We start from the raw sequence: 20,572 nt of genomic DNA, 5'->3' as shown, positions 1-20,572 counted from the left end.
ACTCTCTACCACCTGCATGTCTTTTGTTGCAACATCTGATCATCCTGTGACACATGAGGAAGTTAGTCATCTTCACCTGCTGCTGCTTCTTTGTTGGCAGACACGAAGTGATCTGAGAGTCTCAGTTTCAGCTGCAGAGAATAATCACATCAGGGAAGAAGATGTGCCCACTACAAGTCAGCCTTTCTCGGCAATTATCTGGTTACATAGAGGAAGTGTATGATTCCAGTACCTATATAATACACATTTGTAACAGATATTGTTGCTTACGGCCACACCACCCTGAACATTCCCGACCTCGTCTGATCTCGGTAGCCAAACACGGTTGGGCCTGGTTAGTACTTGGATGGGAGACTGCTTGGGAATATCAGGTGCTGTAAGCTTTTTCTCTTCTCTCGACCACCTGCATGTCTTTTGTTGCAACGTCTGATCACCCTGTGACACATGAGGAAGTTGGTCATCTTCAGCTGCTGCTGCTTTGTTGGCAGACACGAAGTGATCTGAGAGTCTCAGTTTTAGCTGCAGAGAACGATCACATCAGGGAAGAAGATGTTCCCACTACAAGTCAGCCTTTCTCTGCAATTATCTGGTTGCATAGAGGAACCGTGTGATTCCAGTACTTATATAATGCACATTTGTCACAGATATTGTTGCTTACGGCCACACCACCCTGAATATGCCCGACCTCGTCTGATCTAGGAAGCCATGCAGGGTTGGACCTGGTTAGTACTTGGATGGGACACTGCTTGGGAATACCAGGTGCTGTAAGCTTTTTCTGTTCTCTCTACCACCTGCATGTCTTTTGTTGCAACGTCTGATCACCCTGTGACACATGAGGAAGTTGGTCATCTTCAGCTGCTGCTGCTTTGTTAGCAGACACAAAGTGATCTGAGAGTCTCAGTTTCAGCTGGAGAGAAAGATCACTTCAGAGAAGATGATATGCCCGCTACACATCAGCCTTTCTCAGTAATTATCTGGTTGCATAAGAGGAACCGTATGATTCCAGTACCTATATAATGCACATTTGTCACAGACATTGTTGCTTACGGTCACACCACCCTGAACATCCCCGACCTCGTCTGATCTCAGAAGCCAAGCACGGTTTGGCCTGGTTAGTAGTTGGATGGGAGACCGCTTGGGAATACCAGATGCTGTAAGCTTTTTCTCTTCTCTCTACCACCTGCATGTCTTTTGTTGCAACGTCTGATCACCCTGTGACACATGAGGAAGTTGGTCATCTTCAGCTGCTTCTTGTTTGTTGGCAGACACGAAATGATTTGAGAGTCTCAGGCTCAGCTGGAGAGAATAATCACGTCAGAAAAGATGATGTGCCCACTACACATCAGCCTTTCTCAGCAATTATCTGGTTACATAGAGGAACTGTGTGATTCCAGTACCTATATAATGCACATTGGTCACAGCTGTTCTTGCTTATGGCCACACCACCCTGAATATGCCCGACCTCGTCTGATCTCGGAAGCCAAGCAGTTTTGGGCCTGGTTAGTACTGGAATGGGAGACGGCTTGGGAATACCAGGTGCTGTAAGCTTTTTCTCTTCTCTCTACCACCTGCATGTCTTTTGTTGCAACGTCTGATCACCCTGTGACACATGAGGAAGTTGGTCATCTTCAGCTGCTGCTGCTTTGTTGGCAGACACGAAGTGATCTGAGAGTCTCAGTTTCAGCAGCAGAGAACGATCACATCAGGGAAGAAGATGTGCCCATTACAAGTCAGCCTTTCTCGGCAATTATCTGGTTACATAGAGGAACCGTGTGATTCCAGTACCTATATAATGCATATTTGTCCCAGATATTGTTGATTACGGCCACACCACCCTCAATATGCCCGACCTCGTCTGATCTCGGAAGCCAAGCAGGGTTGAGCCTGTTTAGTACTTGAATGGGAGACACCTTCGGAATACCAGGTGCTGTAAGCTTTTTCTCTTCTCTCTACCACCTGCATGTCTTTTTTTGCAATGTCTGATCACCTTGTGACACATGAGGAAGTTCGTCATCTTCAGCTGCTGCTGCTTTGTTGGCAGAAAATAGCATTTGGTACTGTCTTCCTAAGGGGTTATTTAAAAAGATGGGAAACATAGAATTTGTGCTTAGGTGTGCACTTCTGTGCTAAAAGACTTCCAGTTAAATGATCCTCTTTCACAGACAGCTAGTGTTATGTTGGAAACTTATGTACACACACAATTTTACTCCTCACCAAACTTCTGTCTGGAATAATGCATATGTATTGTATAGAAATAAATCTTTGTACTTGGATCACTGGATGGAAAAATACGTTTGGTCCATAAGACATTTATTAAATGATCATGGAGGATGGCTGTATGAAGTACAATTACAAAAGCTTTTTAAATGCAATTTAAATTGCACACGTATTCAATTTAACAATGTAATAAGGTCTATTCCCCCTTCAGTCAAACTACTCGTTCAAAATATGAACATTCAAATTCTTGAACTTCAATTACCTTCACTTCAAATATATGGGGTAGACTTTCTGGATAAACAACTCTAATTAACACGAACAAACTGATGCATCTGCATTTAACTAATGAATTATTTCCAGTCCAGTCAAATAGAAACTCCATTATTCAACTGTTTTCTGATTCAGAAGTTAAAAAGTGGAGAACAACAAATATCCTTTAATTTTAAAATCTTCAGTAATATTTTTCCATCCAGAGAACTATTAAGACAAAGATTAAATTTTGGATAATAACGATTGTACCTTTTGTGCCAATGATATTGAAACAACAGACCATTTATTATGAAGACCGGATAGTGTAGTGGTATGATTGCCACCTTTCATGTGGGAGCTCTGGATTCAAATCCCCTGCATCAAAGGTACTGTCTCCAGTAGGGGTCAAGACCCCCTTACCCTACCTGTAAGTTGCTTTGGATAAAAGCGTCTGCCAAATGCATGTACATTTATTCTTTTACTGCGTGTACTCTGGAACCTTCTGGGAGGACCTGCAAGACTGGATCTCAACAAGAATTCTTCTAATTCATAATTAGATCTTTATTTAACCGAGTTGCACATGCATTTTGAAATGTTTTATTGTAGCTCTTTACATGCATGATATAAGCATGAGCTTATTCTTTATTCTTCCACAAATTGAAACTAAATTGCTGCGGTGTACGGCATTATTTTCGTACAATGCTTGCATATTGTCTGTGTCTTATCAGTCACTCTACTGCCATTTATCATTTCCAGGTACCCAAAATGCTGCCAAAGAAATGATTTGAAAGTGGCGGGGGCATCTTCAATGGTATTACGTATACACGCTAAACTCCCAACTGGAGGTGGATCTCACTGATTCCTACAATCACCAGAAGTTTAGCGTGTCATGGATGAAGCTGTTGTGGAATCTGGCTGTTCTGCTTTTTGGTGCCGCTGAACCTCTTACCATGAGGCAGCAGGGAAAACAGTCCGTGATGGGGGTGGGAGGGGTCTTTGATGTTTGATTGAGGCCTGGTCAGGCAGCGCCTGCAGGCAGTGTCATGGATGGAGGGGGGTGTGAGGTGTCACGGTCCCAAACCTCACAGATCAGACCAGATAGTCAGTTGGTGCTGCAAAAAAGTGAGATAGGAAATGTCATGGGTGACACTGTTTGCAATAGCAACACTCCTCAATGCATATCCTGCTTTTCTCTTGACGAAATTACCACGCCAGTTTTTTGGGTTTTTTTGTATGTCATTTCTACGCATTTTAAGATTTGTGTCCTCTTACATTATTAACACTATATGTAAAATGGTGAGTTTAGGGTCAAAGAATAAGATATGGTGACATCCCTGAACAGGATGGCTCATAATTACACACACGGAACAATAGGTGCAGAGTTGTAATGTGTTACTTCACTTGTCCTGTCAGAGCTACGCTATAATTGTAAGACCAGGCAAACAATTATTGTGTAATTTCATTGCATTTCAAACTTCCCACATCAGGTCGCACCATATTCAGTGAGGGGTGTGGGGAGGTCAAATAGTAAGAACAACGGGTAAAACTAGGTGTCTTTCTGTTTCTCTTTTTAATATCACCTTTATCGCAGCTGCATGAGACACCTGAGCTACGTATATATGTCTGGTTTTCCCTGTCTGCAGACTGCTGATTCTACAGAGTGGCATGTGTTGCCCGTTGTCATTGTCCTCACCCATTACCAAGAATTTATTTATTTTTCTTTTGTCCGTAGCTATTCCTGACTAGAACTTAATGTGTGCCGGTAGTCTGTTTAAGATAAATACACAGTTGTCTTTAATAATCCAAAGAGGGAGATGAAGTTACAGAATCTGACCAGCGCCTTCAGTTTAAGTTGATTTAAGAACTACAAATCACTAGCACATAAGATCAGGAAGGTTTTCATGTTCAGCATTTTTTACAAATCAAGCTTAAAAATAATGTCAGCAGTGGTCTTAAGGTTAAATTCAGGTAAAATCTAAGAGCTGAAAGGAGTTTGGTGGGCATGAAGTGTACAATTTATAAGGTCTTTATACAGAACAAAAGCATGGAGTTTTAATTTCAGCTTAATCAAATCTTTCGTGGCGCATAAACTATCAGAAAACAACACAAAACGGGGCTGAGGCAGTAACCAAGATGCCATAAACAATTCAGGAGAGATTAGACTTTGATCATTTTTATTATCTTTAATCCTGAGTCCTCAGGAGATCAGTATGTTTTCTTTGCATGCTCACCTGTTCGTTCCACACTGTCTACTCATAAAATCGAACAATTGTTCATGTCTGAATCTTACCACAAAGTCACCTCGGTTGAGGTTATTGTATTTTGATTTCAAATGAAGGAAAGATTGATGGAGCAGAGTCTGAAGTCTTTAAGGCCGAATAAACGTCTTTAGGAAACCCACTTCTTAAACTCAGGCCTTGTGTGCTGGTTAACAGCTTAACTACAATCAGGCATTAAGTCGGATTCAGGTCCGATATTTTGGAATGTTGCAATATGAACATTATATTATCAGGAATGTGTGTGAACTGGCTTATTGAAGCTTCGAAGAGCAGAGTCTAATGTCATCCACTTTCACCTTTGACTTATCACACTAAACATGTTTGTACAGTGCAGCATTACGCTTGTAAAATACTTCACACTGGCGCCGCTTCAGAGTAATTCATCAGAAAGTTGGCTTATTTTCTACAGTTCCTGGTTGGACCATTGCATTGCACCACTAAAAGGCTTTGTGGAAAGATAACTCTTGACTACATTTCAGTGTGCGAGCTGCAGTCTTTTGTTGCTGAGAAAAAAATTTACTCCACATTTGAGTTAACAGCTCGCCAGTAACCGCAAGTGCAGGAAGTACATCTAACTATCTGTTACACACAGCTATCTTGACCATAATTCAAATTAAAATGCATTTGCAGAAATGCTTTTTCATTTTAAGAATGTCGATGCATTATTTGACTCATAAATTAAATTAGTAATCAATCATCCTATTTGCATTTTAATTTTCTTCTTCAAGAGTGCTCAATCTTTCACTTAATTAAAATGAAAAAGAAATAGACATTTTACTTGTGAACTAAGACAAAGCCCCTGGCTGTTCCCCCTCACAGTACGGTGCATTCTTGTGACCCCTGGCAGTTCAGCCTCACGGTATGAGTTGGTCAGTCTGATATAACCAGATGTAGACCTAAACTAGGTGTCTGTTCTGTCACTGAACCAGTAACAAAGCAGGATTGTTGACACTCTTATGTTCATTATTAACTGTCTGCTCTCCCCCATCCCTCACAGTATACTGCATTCATGCGGCCCCTGGCTGTTCACCCTCACAGTATGAGTTGGCCAGTCAGATGTTGCCAGATGTAAGCCTTATGGAATGTCAGGTCTGTTACTGAAACGGTAACAATACATGATTGTCTAGACATTAGTGGTCATTATTAACTATCTGTTACCCCCACTCCACCCAAATCCTTGCAGTGCTGGCAACTCCTGGGGTCGAACAATACCCCCCACATCTAATTATTTTCTCATTTTTACCTTTTTTGTCTTTGAAGCTGTCAAAAAGGAGGACTTTCTAAAACTTAACCTGTCATATTAACCCTAACCCTTTCTCTTATTTAAACATTCAACAAATATATTTCTCACAACCTCCTGACCTTAGCTGTAAACCCCCCTTAACTCTGCCCATAACCCCCCTCCCTTAGATGTCAAAGGCCACCTGACCAGATGTGAGCAACTGGAAGTAGGTCAGAGGTCACCTGTCAAAATACTTTGATCAATCGATAAGAGGTCAAAGGTCACCTGTCAAATTAGTTTGATCGAAGGGTGCCTTTTTATTCTCTTACTTGCTTTTCTGTGGGGGGGTGACGGCCCCAGGCGTGGGTTCTGTGTGCAGTGCACTGTTGGTGTGTTCATGTTTTGCAGGTCCGCAGCAGTCGTCATTTGGCTGACAGGGAGCACCTGGCCAGCGTTCCCAGTCAGGCCTATATAACCCCGCCTTCCCAGATGTCAGGGCTTGCTCTTCTCTCTCCTCTCTGTGCTCATCATTCAGCACCACACATTGATCATCACACACTCACCTACCTTACTGATTCTGATTATTGTTATGGAAGTTTTTAATCGCTTCCTTCCTAATACCTCTGATGAGCAATGAAATAGAGAAACTTACTTTTTCTGCCGGCCGGCTAAGTTTTTATTCTTCGTTGCAAGGAAAAAGATCAGTCCACACCATTCAGCAGCAATGGTATGAAAAGATACAAACAAAAGGAATCCAGAGTATTTATACCTTTAGATGTGTAACAACATCTCCAGAGGGGGGCAGGATGCAGTCTTGATGATAAACAGGAGGTTAAAACAATTATCTTGTCTGAGTGTTAATTAAGAAGTAAATAGTTTAAAACAATTAGCGTGTCTGGGTGATACAAATGGTTAATGTGGATTGGAGGGTCTGTCAGTCCTGAGACATAAAAATTACCATCACAATTCTCCCTTTTGATTATTAATTAATCACTAACAGAAAACAAACTTAAGAAAAATAAAATGGATGAAAACTAAATGCAAGAGAATACTTAAGTATCCGGTATGCTATTTCAAGCAGATTTGAAAATGTATCATCGTGGTAGTTGATTAGAGCAGATAAAAGACTAACAAAACAAAGCAAACAAAAAAAAAAAAAAAAAACAACCCAAAGAAAAACAAAATGAAAAAAATATCGGGTTAAGGAATATGAGGAGAGGTTGAATTTTGATCAGCATTATTGGCGTTCACCTGAACATATGTGGAGGAATGAATCATCTTTTTCATGAGCACGTTAGACAGCCTTTTCAATACACATGGAATTAAGGTGCAGAGCAAAAGGAAAATCATTACATATGGGATTATTGTTAAAAACCATGTTGGCCATCCTTGGCCCAAAGATTTCAGCCAAGGGAACCATGAGTCATTTATTACAGGAGGGAGTTGAATGGCATCTTTCATGTGTTTGATAATGTTGGTAATGTTCTCATATTCGTCGGAGTGGTTGTCTTCAATTCCAGAGGTCAACATGACCGTGTTAACATCTGACAGCATGTTAAGTAGGGCGTCATGTGGGTCTGGTGGCCCATTGACTATGACTGAGTTGTCTGTACATATCCGAGCTTGGATATTCAATTCCACACCAATACGTTACTGCATCAGTGGGTTTGACATCAGAGATGGTGATCTGGGCTCCGTTGGAATTTGGAAGTTTTGTTATTGTGAAGCGGTTTGGAGCAATGGTTTTGTCAGTGGTGGCAACGATCAAGTGCCAATCGTGTGGGCCGCAGGGGTCTCTGCATAGGTATTTGTCATACTTGGCATAATATGCCTGAACCCGTCCTGATCGCCAAATTTCAGGGTAAACGAGGCAGGTGAATGTTGCACTTTGACCTTCTGTCAAAGTGACAGTCCTGGCAGGTTTGTAGGTGTAAGCCTCCATCAGCTGTGCCAAACATGACAGCATCAGAATCAGGTGATGCATGGTGGAGTTTGGTGGAACACGTCTGGTTGGTGTTTGTTGAATCCACAGGGCCAATTCCACGGGTCGTCCTCTTTGGCGTCTGTGCGTCCTTGCACCGTCCGTCGTCTTTGGCCTCTGCTCGTCCTCGTGTCGTCCGTCACCGTCCGTCCTCTGTGCGTCCTCGTGTCGTCCATCCTCGCGTCGATCACGTTGGCAGCTGGGCTCCTCCGTTGGCTCGGGGATCTTCCTGCAGTGGATGGCGTGAACCCACGTTGCCCTCTCGGCTATCTTCGCAATGGTATGCGTTGTCAGAATGGATCTCGTCACCGTTTGGAATTCCAGTGCTCCTTTCTGAAGTCGTTTCTCACCACCCAGGTTGGAAGTCTGCAGAGAGAGAGAGGGAGAGAATAAGTTTTTGCAATATTTTAGCATATATTCTCACATAGGCCAGTGGAGGGGAGTGGCCTGGTTACAGGTTTTACTCCCAGAGATGGAGGTCTGCCAAAATTGAAATTTTGATTTCAGAGTGCCATTTTCTCGTTTGACAACGTCTCTACTGGCAGGGTGTTATACACAATGTTGTCTGAGGTTAATGATAAGAAATTCACTAATTTGGGTTATTGCAGAATTGACAAAGTGAGAGCCATTATCGCTGCTCGGTTTTGGTTTAGTTGTAGTTCCCAGATGGGGAGTAATCTCTGTTAGCAGAGCCTTTGCTACCACTTGGCTACTCTGGTGTTTTGCTGGAAATACTTCAATCTATTTTGACCACGTCAACTATTACTAAGCAGCGTTTCTTTCCTTCTGCTGGTGACAGTTCTATGAAATCCATCATTAAGTGTTCGAATGGTCTGTCTGGTGATGGGTGAGCGATGTGTGTGATTGCTTTGGTTTTACCTGTTATGCGTTGCACAAACCATACGCGGTTGACTGATCTTCTGCTGTATGAACTGAAAATTCTTTGGTGAACCAGTGCTGGGTTATGGAATCCATCATCCCCCCTTTTGACACATGGTCCAATCCATGTGTCAATTTCGCGAAATGAGGGAAAAAATGTTTAGGTAGACAAGGCTTATTATCGGTTCCTCGCCACACATCTTCCTGTGGTGTGGCAAAAGATTGCACCGTTGTGAAAGAGGTGGAAATGGTGACAGGGATCAATTTTTAGTGGGTAGGAGTGTAGCTTCTTTTTCAGCAGCATCCACTCTTGCATTTCCTTGAGAGACAGGACCTGTGTTGTTAGTGTGAGCAAAGCGTTTACAAACAGAGATTGACTTTTTGGAATAAAATGGCATCAAGAAGAGCTGTGACTTTGTCATGATGGAGAATGGGTTTGCCGTTAGATTTTAGGAATTGTCTGTGTTTCCACAGAGTGTCAAAATCTTGGACAACCCAAACATGTGTCTGAAATCAGATTAGATGGTTACTGCTTTGTTGTTAGCTAGTCTGCATGCCTCTGTCAAAGCTATCAGTTCTGCCACCTGTGTAGAATGGTGAGGAGGGAGTGAGCTGGAGAGAAGAATTTCATGATTAGTGACAACAGTAAAACCAACTCTGTTGTGACCCGTTTGTGGGTCACGTGAAGCTGATCCATCTGCAAAGAGAACCAAATGAGGGTTTGTTAATGTTGTTTCTTGGCAAGCAAACCGGTTGGGGGACAGCAACAGTTATGTTGTGTTCTGTCATCTGGTGTGGGGAGGAGAGTGGCAGGTTTTAACACAGGGTGTTTGACAGTGATGTTAGACATTTCTAAAAGTGTTTTGTTGTATCGTTGCCATCGTGCTGTGGAGAGGTAAGAAGTCTTTTGTTCAAGTAAAATCATGGACACATCAGAATAGCCCACAATGTCTCTGGAGGCCATAACTGCCTTTTCAGCTGCCGCCACATATCTGAATATATCTTGGGATCTGCAACCACGGGGTCCAGTTTTGAAGAAAAATAAGCTACAGGCCGCAGCTTATTTCCATGATCCTGCAACAAAACAGAAGTCATACATCCATCTTTTCCATCTACTGATTGAGTGAACGGTCTGGTAGGGTCAGGCAGGCCCAATGTTTGAGTGCTTTGTAAGGCAAGTTTTAGTTCTGTGAAAGATTGTTCTGCTTCAGGAGTCCATTTGATCTTATGTTTTGCTTGCAGGCCTTTGCCATGAATGAGGGAGGTGAGTGGAGCTTCAAGAATGGCATAGTTAGAAATGAACTGTCTACAGTAAGAGCACATAGCAAGAAAATTGTGATGGGTTTTGGAAGGTTCTGAATTGCATCAACTCTTTTTGGTGAAAGAGTCTTCCTTTCAGAAGTGATGACATGACCTAAGAAGACAAATTGAAGTTTAGACAAGCTGGCTTTGTGACCAGTTTTAGCCAGATGTTTCAAGGATTTGACTGTGTTGGCTTCACACTGCTCATTGGTCAGACTGCAGATCATGAGGTCATCAAAGCAGTGCCTGGGGAGAGAACAAAGGGTTCAAGACTGTCTGAGAGCTTCAATGCAAATGGTGGGACTTTCACAGTATCCTTGGCACAGACGTGTGAATGTGTAGTCCCTCCTATTGAATTTGAAAGCAAACCAGAATTAGCTTCCTGGGTGACCTGGAACACTGGAGGTGTCTGAAAGGTTGACCACTGAAAAGAATTTTGCATTAGTTGGTTGCATCACCTGCTTGCAGATCCTGAATATAGCGCCAGTCTGTTGGTTGATCTTTGCCTCTGATTTTATGACAGGAAACAAAGGCGTGCGTATTGGAGAATCGTTACGTGGAACAATTACTCCTGCTGCCTTAAGAGACTCAAAGAATGGTGGTATATTAACAATGGCTTTTTGTTTAAGTGAGTATTGAGCCTTGCAAGGTTTAAAGTCTGATTTTAGAATGATGACAACATTTTCACAATTTTTGACAAGGTTAACATCATACTTACTGTTGACTGTTCTTTGTGTGTGCACAAAAGATGTCAGTGAAGGTGAAAAAATAATAGATCTATCAGATGTTTGTTGCCTTTCGGCTGTAGGCTTACACAATTTCATAACTGGGCTCAAATCTTCCCAGCTATCCGATGTGTGTTTTTCTAGTGGGATGTGTGGGACTGAGTAGTCCATGGTGTACATGTTACGTTGAGCTGGTGTGAGAGAGACTGACACAGCGCATTTATGTTCTGTCCAAAAAATGTGTGTCAGTGTTAGTTTGTCAAACCTCTCCCTTAACCAGCTTTCCTCGTACGATTCGTCAGATTCTGGTGACAGATGGGAGGTACACTGCAGGTCCTCTTTGGCCATGAAGTCTGTGAAAAGATGTTTTTTGCTGAAACAAACTCAGGGAAGGTTGTTAGTGGTTGCAGATGCATATGTCATGTTCGAGGTGTGGAAGACAACTGGGGTTGGGATTATCATTTACACATCCAGTTCCTGCCTGTCAGGTTACTGGGACAGATTTTAGAAAGCAACATTTTTATTTATTTATTTTTTTTAATCAGTTTCTCTTCTAGTTTTTCCGTTTTTCTTAGTTTTTTTTTTTTTTCTTTTAAACTAAGGGACCCCCCTATTGGGAATCTGAGCTCATTTGTCCATAAATTTTAATATTTTAAGCTTTTATCCCCAAATCTCTTTTTCATGATTTCCACGATGGGCCCCTCCGGAGGCTCAACCACCTCAACGGAAAATCTCCCCATGCCGAATGGGGATGGGGAGGCCGTACGACAAATCCAGTCCAGACGTCTCTGTACTGGGTGCTTTTTTCAAATGCCAAGTCACAAATGCTAACTGTTTCGTATTTTGGCCACAAACAGCAAAAAACCCCTTCCTTTTGTGTTTTCTTTTCTTCTTTTTCTTTGTCCAAAGGATACAAGCAACAAACGGAATTATTACGTGTTCGTTTTAAAAGAGAAAGAATAGAAATAAAGAAAATAAAAAGAAGCCCCGTTACTTGTTTATCCAAGCACCGTAACATTACTTCGTCTTATTTAAACTGCTACAAGTAACAAAAAGCATGGCCACTTCGTCTTAACGCTACAAGTGGCAAAAAGCTGGCCAACTGTGGAGACCATGAAAAAACTCAAATGTGCCTAATTAAAACCCAAATTTGAAAGACAATGTATTAAGTCAATATTTCAAAACTCACCAGACGAGCTTCGCTGAACTCTGTTCTTGGAACCCCGGTGGCAGCGACTCAGGACGTGTTACCGGTTAGCCCTCCCGTCTCACAAATTAATTGAGGTTTGGAGGCTGGAAATAATCTATTTCTCCAGGATGGCCTGTCGCTTTCCGTGCCTCGTCCTGAACGGCTGCTCACGGGGTCCTGCCAACAACGCCAAACTGTTATGGAAGTTTTTAATCGCTTCCTTCCTAATACCTCTGATGAGCAATGAAATAGAGAAACTTACTTTTTCTGCCGGCCGGCTAAGTTTTTATTCTTCGTTGCAAGGAAAAAGATCAGTCCACACCATTCAGCAGCAATGGTATGAAAAGATACAAACAAAAGGAATCCAGAGTATTTATACCTTTAGATGTGTAACAACATCTCCAGAGGGGGGCAGGATGCAGTCTTGATGATAAACAGGAGGTTAAAACAATTATCTTGTCTGAGTGTTAATTAAGAAGTAAATAGTTTAAAACAATTAGCGTGATCACATCCCATTCCATTATTTACTTTAATAAACTTGTGTTTGTTTGTAATTAAGTTCGGTATTTCGCCTGTTTTTGTTGCGGCCTACGAGCCGGTTGTAACAGTGGGATAACAAGTTCCAATGCTGAAGAGCAGGACACAAATCCAGGAAATCCTGTTTGCATTTCAAAGTAAAAAACCTTAGTATATAGGAGAACAAAAACATAAACCATTAAACATGAAGACTTACCTGAAGAAAAGCTTAAACAACATGTTGACCAACACCAAACAGAAGCAACACAATTCAGATAAAACTGATCAACGACAACAATCTAGTTATTGCTGTTGAGAGAAGATTTGTGCTGTAACTCGCCTGTGGCTGCAGTTGACTTTATATTGGTGCTCTACCTGCTCTAATTACACTCATAAACCTCACCGGGGACCCAGTCAGATCGCGCTGCATTCAATTAATCTCTGAAAATGAACGCTTCTGACATCCCATTTAAAAGGATTTGTTGCAACATGGGATGTTTTAAAGAACGTGAATTACTCTTGGTCAGATACGGTGTTAAATATTTGGACCAAAGTCCTGTAGATTACTGTGGGCCCCTAATCTCTCGCTTGCGCACTGTGAGATGCGCACTCTACATCTCAGCTCAGATTAATATCTGAAACGTTAGACAACATGATGCAGAGCTGATCTTTTATTAAGTGATATGGAGGAGATGTTAGATTAATTTCAGATTAACTTGATTAAACAGGACATAATGGGGGTTAATTGTTTAAAGCACCTTGTGCAATCATTTTGTCCATATCTGTAAGTGTTTCTCAAATTTGTCTTGACGATTTCTGTCGATTTTCATCATTCCTCCTGAAAACTTGTTGCCTTGTGAAAACAACCAAAGACTCCCACAGACTCTCTGTGACACAACAAACTCCCAACATGGGAAATGTGACATTTGAGCACTTTATAGTCTGTAGGCAGCCTTTTTCTTTTCTTTTTACTGTGGAGGCTTTACCAACCATCAGTGAGGTGGAACTGTACTGAAAATACAGTGAAGTTAAACATTTTTAATTCAATTCAATTCAGTTTTATTTATATAGCGCCAAATTACAGCAATCGTCATCTCAAGGCACTTAAATAATAAAGTCCAATTCAAGCCAATTGGAATTCAATTCATTATAATCATAATCCAATGAAATGGATTAATGGATTAAAAAATAATCCAATTAATTCATATAGAGCCAATTCAAAAAATAATATCCTAGCTAAGGAAACCAACAGATTGCACCGAAACTTGTCTTCAGTCCAATCTCCCGTCCTGAGCCTGAGGGACTGTGGAAAGGAACGACTCCCTTTAACAGGAAGAAACCTCTGGCAGAACCAGAACCAGGAAGAAACCTCTGGCAGAACCAGAACCAGGAAGGGTGGCCATCCGCCTCGACCAGCTGGGGTTTGAGAAGACAGAAAAGAGGGAAAAGAGGGGGGAAAAACACCATAATACCATTCAAAGGATACCTGCTGGAACAGGGAAACACAAGTTAATAACCACAATAATGTCACATTTACATAAAATCATTTGAGAAATTAAACGGGGAAAAAGAGAGCAAAGTGAGGAAAGGTGTGACAGATGAGGTCCCCCAGCAGTCTAAGCCTATAGCAGCTTAACTATGGGATGTTTCAGGATTACCTGAGCCATCCCTAACTATAAGCTTTATCAAAAAGGAAAGTTTTAAGCCTAATCTTAAAAGTGGAAAGGGCGTCTGCTTCCCGGACATTTACTGGCAGCTTATTCCACAAGAGAGGGGCCTGATAACTGAAGGCTCTACCTCCCATTGTACTTATAGAAACTCTGGGAACAACAAGTAAACCTGCAGTTTGGGAGCGAAGTGCTCTGTTAGGAAAATATCTTACAATGAAATCTTTAAGATATGATGGAGCTCGGTCATTAAGAACTTTATAAGTGAGAAGAAGAATCTTAAATTTTATTCTGAATTTAACAGGGAGCCAATGAAGAGAAGCTAAAACTGGAGAAACATGATCTCTCCTGTTAGTTCTCATCAGAACTCTGGCTGCAGGGTTTTGGATCAGCTGGAGGCTTTTCAGAGAATATGTGGGACAGCCCAATAATAAGGAATTACAGTAGTCCAGTCTTGAAGTAACAAATGCATGAACTAGTTTCTCTGCATCACCCTGAGACAGGATGTTCCTGATTTTAGCAATATTACAAAGGTGAAAGAAGGCAGTCCGAGAAACCAGTTTTATATGTGAGTCAAATGATAAATTCTGGTCAAAAATAACTCCAAGGTTCCTCACTGTAGAATGAGAAGCCAAGGAAATACTATCTAAGTAATACCATCTAGAGTAACTCATTTAAAAGGAAAAATATGTATTTTTGAATAATGTTCTTTTTTAAATATGGGTCTAAGTTTAGGAGAAAGTCTTTTTTTTACTGTAAAATGTTGACTGTCACACCTGAACTTCATATTTATATATGAAAATGAGAATATTTATATCCCCAGGTTGTTTCAATTCTGAAAACTAACTTTTGTTATAGTAGTTCACATCATCTGTCCTCATAATTACTTTCATAAAATCCAACAAAGACCAGACTTTATCATGTTAATATTTAAACTGCAACCTGCAGGTTAACAATGTAAGTGACTTAAAGTGTGGAAACAAGTCCACAGAAGTTTTTCTTTTCATTATATGTCAACTATTTGCAGTAGTCCCACAGGCAGTGTCCTTGCTGCAGGGACGACCAGGTAAGACATCTGATCCTCACATATAGATGGAACATTTGATGTTGCATTAAGCTCAGTATTAATCAGACAGTTTGTTAATATTCCAGACAGGATAGTGAAAGCTTTGGTGCACAGTCCACTGTGTGGTTGTACAGCTCAGGACTTAACTGAATATATTCCAGCACCTGACTTGTCTTCTTGCATCCAAATGTAGAAAAAAATAGATGTTTGATCTGTAAAATCTGATGTAATGGACATAATCCATGAGAGTTGTTTGATTTATTCATTTATGCTCTGGGGAGGATTCATCCCTCCATAAGACCTGTTGCCACTGATTTTCAGTCCACTTCTTGTGTCATTTGGCACAGCTCAGCCTTTTCTCCCTGTTTCCCTTCCTTAAGAACGGCTTCTTGACAGCCACCCTTCCATGGAGACCATTTCTGATGAGGCTTGGGCCAACAGTAGATGGATCAGCTGAAGGTCCAGATGCATCTCTCAGGTCCTGTGTCAGGTCTTTGCTGGATTTTTTCCTCTTTCTTATATTTATATATATATTATATTATATATATATATAGGACATCTTAAGGACTTTCTTAAGGACATCACTTTCAGATACTGTTCATCTGCTGTAGATACCTTTCAAGGCCTGACATATATATTTGTCCTCCATTTGTCCACTTTCCTCAGATCTTTTCTGGACAAACTGCAGACCAAGTTTTTAGCAAATAGCTCTTTGGGAATCACCTTGTTGCCTCAAAAATGCTATTTGATATCAAACTGTTATTTTATAGATGCAACCAAAGAATTGGTTGTCTGTTATGTGTAGACACAACTCTGGTTCATACATTGAGTTTGGTGCCTCGAAAAACTGTTACTGAAGACCAGCTGAAAGATTCCAAGAGATTGTGTCCACTTGGAAGAAAGACATGAAGAAATGAGGGGAGGCTGAAGACTTGTACAGCGCTTTATGTCGGTGTTGTAAGCCCACTGATTTAGCTGCTGATGGTTCCTTAAAGCCATTGAAAATACTGTCTCTGAATAACCTTTCTGTAGCCTCAGAATCTCGTCAGGAGGTCAGACTCATGCAACAAAGTCCAACATTTCAGTGATGATATCAGTCTTTTCACATTAAACTTTATTTTTGCAATAATGAAACATCTCAACTGGTTTTTGAAAGTAAAATTCTGCATCTCTTCTTCTCTTGTAAAAGCTCTGAAGGAAAGGCAGCTTTTTAATCACAGTTTAGCATCTGAATCACCATCAGCTCAGTGAGCTCCACCTCAGAAGTTGACCTCAGCTGAGGCGTCTGCTTCTGTCTTCACAAGTGACACCATCTGACAGCCTGGAGTCTCACAGCTGTTCTGTTGATCTTTCCCCACCCTCCAACACCACGCCCTAAAAACAAAATATCATTGTCAAACATGCTTTAAACACAGTCCATGACTCTGCAGCTCTCTTTCATGATGTGAGGACAGTGAACTCAGCATCTGCACCAGGGTCAGCAGGCCTGACAGACACGCCACAGACAGCACGATGGTCACGAGCAAAGACCTCTGCTGGCTGTGAGACTGACACTGGACTGTGCTGGGACATGGAGAGGTCCTCACTCTGTAGATGGCTGACAGGGGGGATCAAAAATCAAAGCTCGGCTCATTGCAAATCCTACCTGGAGGCACAGAAAAGTAGAGCATGAATGATCAACACGTGTTACACAAACAAGAACATCCAAAAGTATCTAATCAATCCTCCATTTTCTGCCTTTCTGATCTAATCCTGGAGTTGTTCTACCAACACACTGCAGAGTAACATTTAGAATTCTCACAAAGGAAAAGGCACAATGTGTTCATGACTGTTTTAGTGTTTTAACTCACTTCCAGCAGAATTACAGCAGACAACAGGCCCAAATACGCCCCCGTTACACAAGCTGATTAAAGCTTTTGTTCTGCTCTGATGGAAGAACATTGGAGACCAGAATGTGTTCCCTGTTAGATTAATGTCACAAAAGATACAGCCTCAAAAACACAACAACATCCAACAAATATCTCTTATGTACCTTCTTTGCCATGATGACCACATAGACCAAGTAGGAGAAGAAAATACCAAAACTCCAACCACCTGGGGACAAAGCAAACATTTCCAAATGCAAACTGTCTCATTGTTGGCAGTAAAACTGCTGCATGTGGTGTGTTTCTGTGCCCCTGCAGTGTCCACAACAGATGCAGAGAGAAGGGGGAGACCACGTGTGAGAAAAATTCTCTCAAAATTAGGCTCAGAGTCGCTGGAAACGATTAACACAAAACATTTATTTCTTGCAAGAAAGAGACAAGTCCGCACAACCTGTCAGGAAGCTGCCCAGAGTTGTCTGACAACAAAATGGTGCTCTTACTATTTATATTGTTTATGCTTGCTGGCCACACAATGTTATGGCAAAGGGACATTCAAAGTTATGGGAAAAGGCATTACTAGCCATTTAATGTTATGGGAAGCCGAGTTCAGACAGTCAAAACACTTTTGCTTGCTACATAGTATTATGAGAACCAAAAGACAGGAGGAGTCCTCCCCCCATCACAGAAACTCTTATTCATGCATTGATACATCCGGGGCCTCATGTACAAAGACTTGCGTGGATTTCCTACTGAAACATGGCGTACGCTCAAACCAAAATGCCCTCCAACGTACAAAAATATCCGGATGTATATGTATATGTACATGTATATGAGAATGGTCATACATTATACATTATCTCAAATGGAGTTAATCCTGTGCTAGTTAGAGTAATATGCATGTTTAGGACTACTAGTGGTAAACAGTAAACCCAATTCTTCCCAGTTTCTTCAGTCTTGACCTAATTATTCAATTGTGTCTCTCCAGCAAACCTGCTGATTGTGGATGATATGCACAGTGGTTTCTGAGATCTATTCTTAAGTTCTCTGTCATCAGGAAGATAATATTGTTTACAAAGTGCTTCCCATTATCACTGTAGATTTTTTCAGGAATTCCAAATCTAGGTAACATTTAATTCACCAGTGTTGAGAGTACATCTGCCTGTGCATCTGGAAATACTTCAACTCATTTGGTAAAACATCACTTATCACCAGGGAGACGCCTTTATTTAATTCAATGACATCCATACAAACGTGTTGAAAAGGGTCCTCCGGCCTCGGGAACTGTCCTCGTCCCGGTCCTAGGCCATATGTATGGATCATATTTGCACATATTTGACATGTTAGACAAAAATTCTTTATTATCATATTATGATATTATGATTTTATCATAAATAAAACCATACACTGCAAAAACCTTGTTCATTATTGCTACCATCCCTCCTGTAGAGACATGCCCTGCTCCATGGCTCGATACTGAAGCATATTTAAACAAACTCTTTGGCAGTATAAGTTCTACATTTCATAGTAAATGGCACCTTTATTCTTCCACATCTGTCCTTGTAAGTGTACATTTGGTTTTGCATTCATGGTCCAATTTAATGGACTAGTATATGCATCCAGTTTCTCAGAATATTCTATTCCTGGCTCCACCTTCTCCCAATCTGAGGCTTCTTCACATGCAGTCAAAAACACACCTAAACGGCTCCAGTGGTCATCTGTGGGTTTGGAGAGTGACATATGGGGTGCATTCCATGATCTTAAAAACGTTCTCATGCTGGGGGAGAGTAAGCAGCTGACTGCACAACAACCCTCTTTATTCCAGTATAAGTGTTCTAACTTTAACATGGTCTGTTTTTCTTTGAAAAAACGTTTCTCATTTGTTTAAAACAAAAAAATATGTACTGCCCTTGAGTATATTCGTAAGACACAGTGCAGTGTAATTCATGTGGTGACCTGAGGGTGAGCTCTCCTGAGGCGTGTTCTTTTGCCTTCTTAAGGAGAGGAAGCGTGATAGAGCTGGGGCCTGTAGACACAAGATCCAAACTATACCAGTATGAAGGTGGTCTCGCCTCATGTTGAATCGTTGTTTGAGCGGACTTCATTCGAACTACAGTTAACCCTTTTTCTTCTGGAACTATTCTTAGCTTCAATAAATAGAGTAAATCACTTCCCACTAAGTTACAGGGACACAGAGTGGACAAGACAACCTGACAATCAGCACTTACCCCACTCCGTGTATCTGTTACTGTCAAGAGTTTTGATAAACGCTCAGGATGGCTCTTACCATTTGCTGATTTGACCCAAATAATTTATTTGGATTCCTCAACTCCCGGAATGTCATCAGGATGGATTACAGCTCGTGTTGCACCTGTGTCGCATAGAAAAGTTACCTCCATCCCGGGAAACATTCAATGTAATCTCAGGCTTGATGTCCTACTATGAGATAAGTTCAATTCCCTCTAAGTTTAACACTTTTTCTGGCTTTCCTGCTTCTATCCTATTTACAGCTCCTGTTTTTTCTTATCTAGTCATAACTGACTCCCAAACTCTTCCTCTATCTTACTCTTGCTCCTGCAGTCTCTCGCCCAATGCCCCCTCCTTCCACACAGCCGACATGTATCTCCTCCTGCTCTGTCTCTCCTTCTCCGTCACTGCTCCTGTTGTGATCTGTGTTTTTGCTTTCCCTCATCACCTAAATAGTTGCTTCTCTCCCTTCCAACAAAAAGTTTAGTCCTTTCTTCCTTTTCTTTTTGTTGTCAGAGTGTTCCTCTGCATGCCCTCTTTATTCCATTGCTGTGCAAACACATTAAGATGACTGTTTATTGTCATGGTACAAGTCACACAAAATTACTCTCTGCATTTGACCCATCTAGTTTGGCACCTGTTGAACACACATGCACAACCTTTCTGTTTAATTTAATTAATATTTATCTGCAGGCTTAGAAACTGCTAATAGTATTAATATATTACTCCATATATTACGCTGATTTATTGCAGCTGTCTTTAAATTTCTCTTTAAGAAAGCTATTGTTTGATATCTGACTCACATAGCATACTTCATTGCTGTGTTGGTTTTTTTAATATATTTTATATATAATATATATATATATATATATACTGATACTCACTTTAACCCATTCTGTGAGATAAATGCTTTAATCTCTGATGAATATGATGTCAGTTCATAAGTTTTAGGGAAGTTAGTCAATCAGAAGTAATGAAGCATTACTTAACTTAACATTAATATGTTAAATTCTCTATTTCCGGCTTATGTTTCTGATACACTTATGATTTTGTTGCAGAGGAGCTAATCTCAAATTAAGAAAATGTTTCAGTTTGGCTTGAAAACCATCTGCACCTGAAAGGTTTGACTGTCTGGTCTCAGACCTGCTTCAGGTGGAAATTATTTAATTTT

The 20,572-nt window shown here is 41.0% G+C and overlaps 1 long non-coding RNA gene and 5 pseudogenes across 1 annotated transcript; 5 read left to right on the top strand and 1 right to left on the bottom strand.

The window, feature by feature from the left end:
* The first annotated feature begins 264 nt into the window (after window positions 1–264).
* On the top strand, window positions 265–383 carry LOC140302886 (5S ribosomal RNA; annotated as a pseudogene).
* Window positions 384–652: 269 nt separating this feature from the next.
* Window positions 653–771, top strand: LOC140290235 (5S ribosomal RNA; annotated as a pseudogene).
* A 270-nt stretch (window positions 772–1,041) lies between these two features.
* On the top strand, window positions 1,042–1,160 carry LOC140294699 (5S ribosomal RNA; annotated as a pseudogene).
* Window positions 1,161–1,429: 269 nt separating this feature from the next.
* On the top strand, window positions 1,430–1,548 carry LOC140285256 (5S ribosomal RNA; annotated as a pseudogene).
* A 269-nt stretch (window positions 1,549–1,817) lies between these two features.
* On the top strand, window positions 1,818–1,936 carry LOC140295721 (5S ribosomal RNA; annotated as a pseudogene).
* Window positions 1,937–16,651: 14,715 nt separating this feature from the next.
* On the bottom strand, window positions 16,652–17,388 carry LOC140294390 (uncharacterized). The gene is made up of 3 exons (XR_011912779.1): window positions 17,325–17,388; window positions 17,143–17,218; window positions 16,652–16,937 (listed from the first exon to the last, which is right to left on the bottom strand). It is a non-coding gene; the product is annotated as an uncharacterized lncRNA (long non-coding RNA).
* Between the last annotated feature and the right edge of the window lie 3,184 nt (window positions 17,389–20,572).

This window comes from Leuresthes tenuis, unplaced genomic scaffold (genome assembly GCF_036924035.1).
Source record: "Leuresthes tenuis unplaced genomic scaffold, fLeuTen1.0.hap1 SCAF_1, whole genome shotgun sequence".
Taxonomy (NCBI): Eukaryota; Metazoa; Chordata; class Actinopteri; order Atheriniformes; family Atherinopsidae; genus Leuresthes; species Leuresthes tenuis.
The sequence above is the reverse complement of the archived record's forward strand: the minus strand, read 5'-3'. Positions and strand labels throughout refer to the sequence as shown.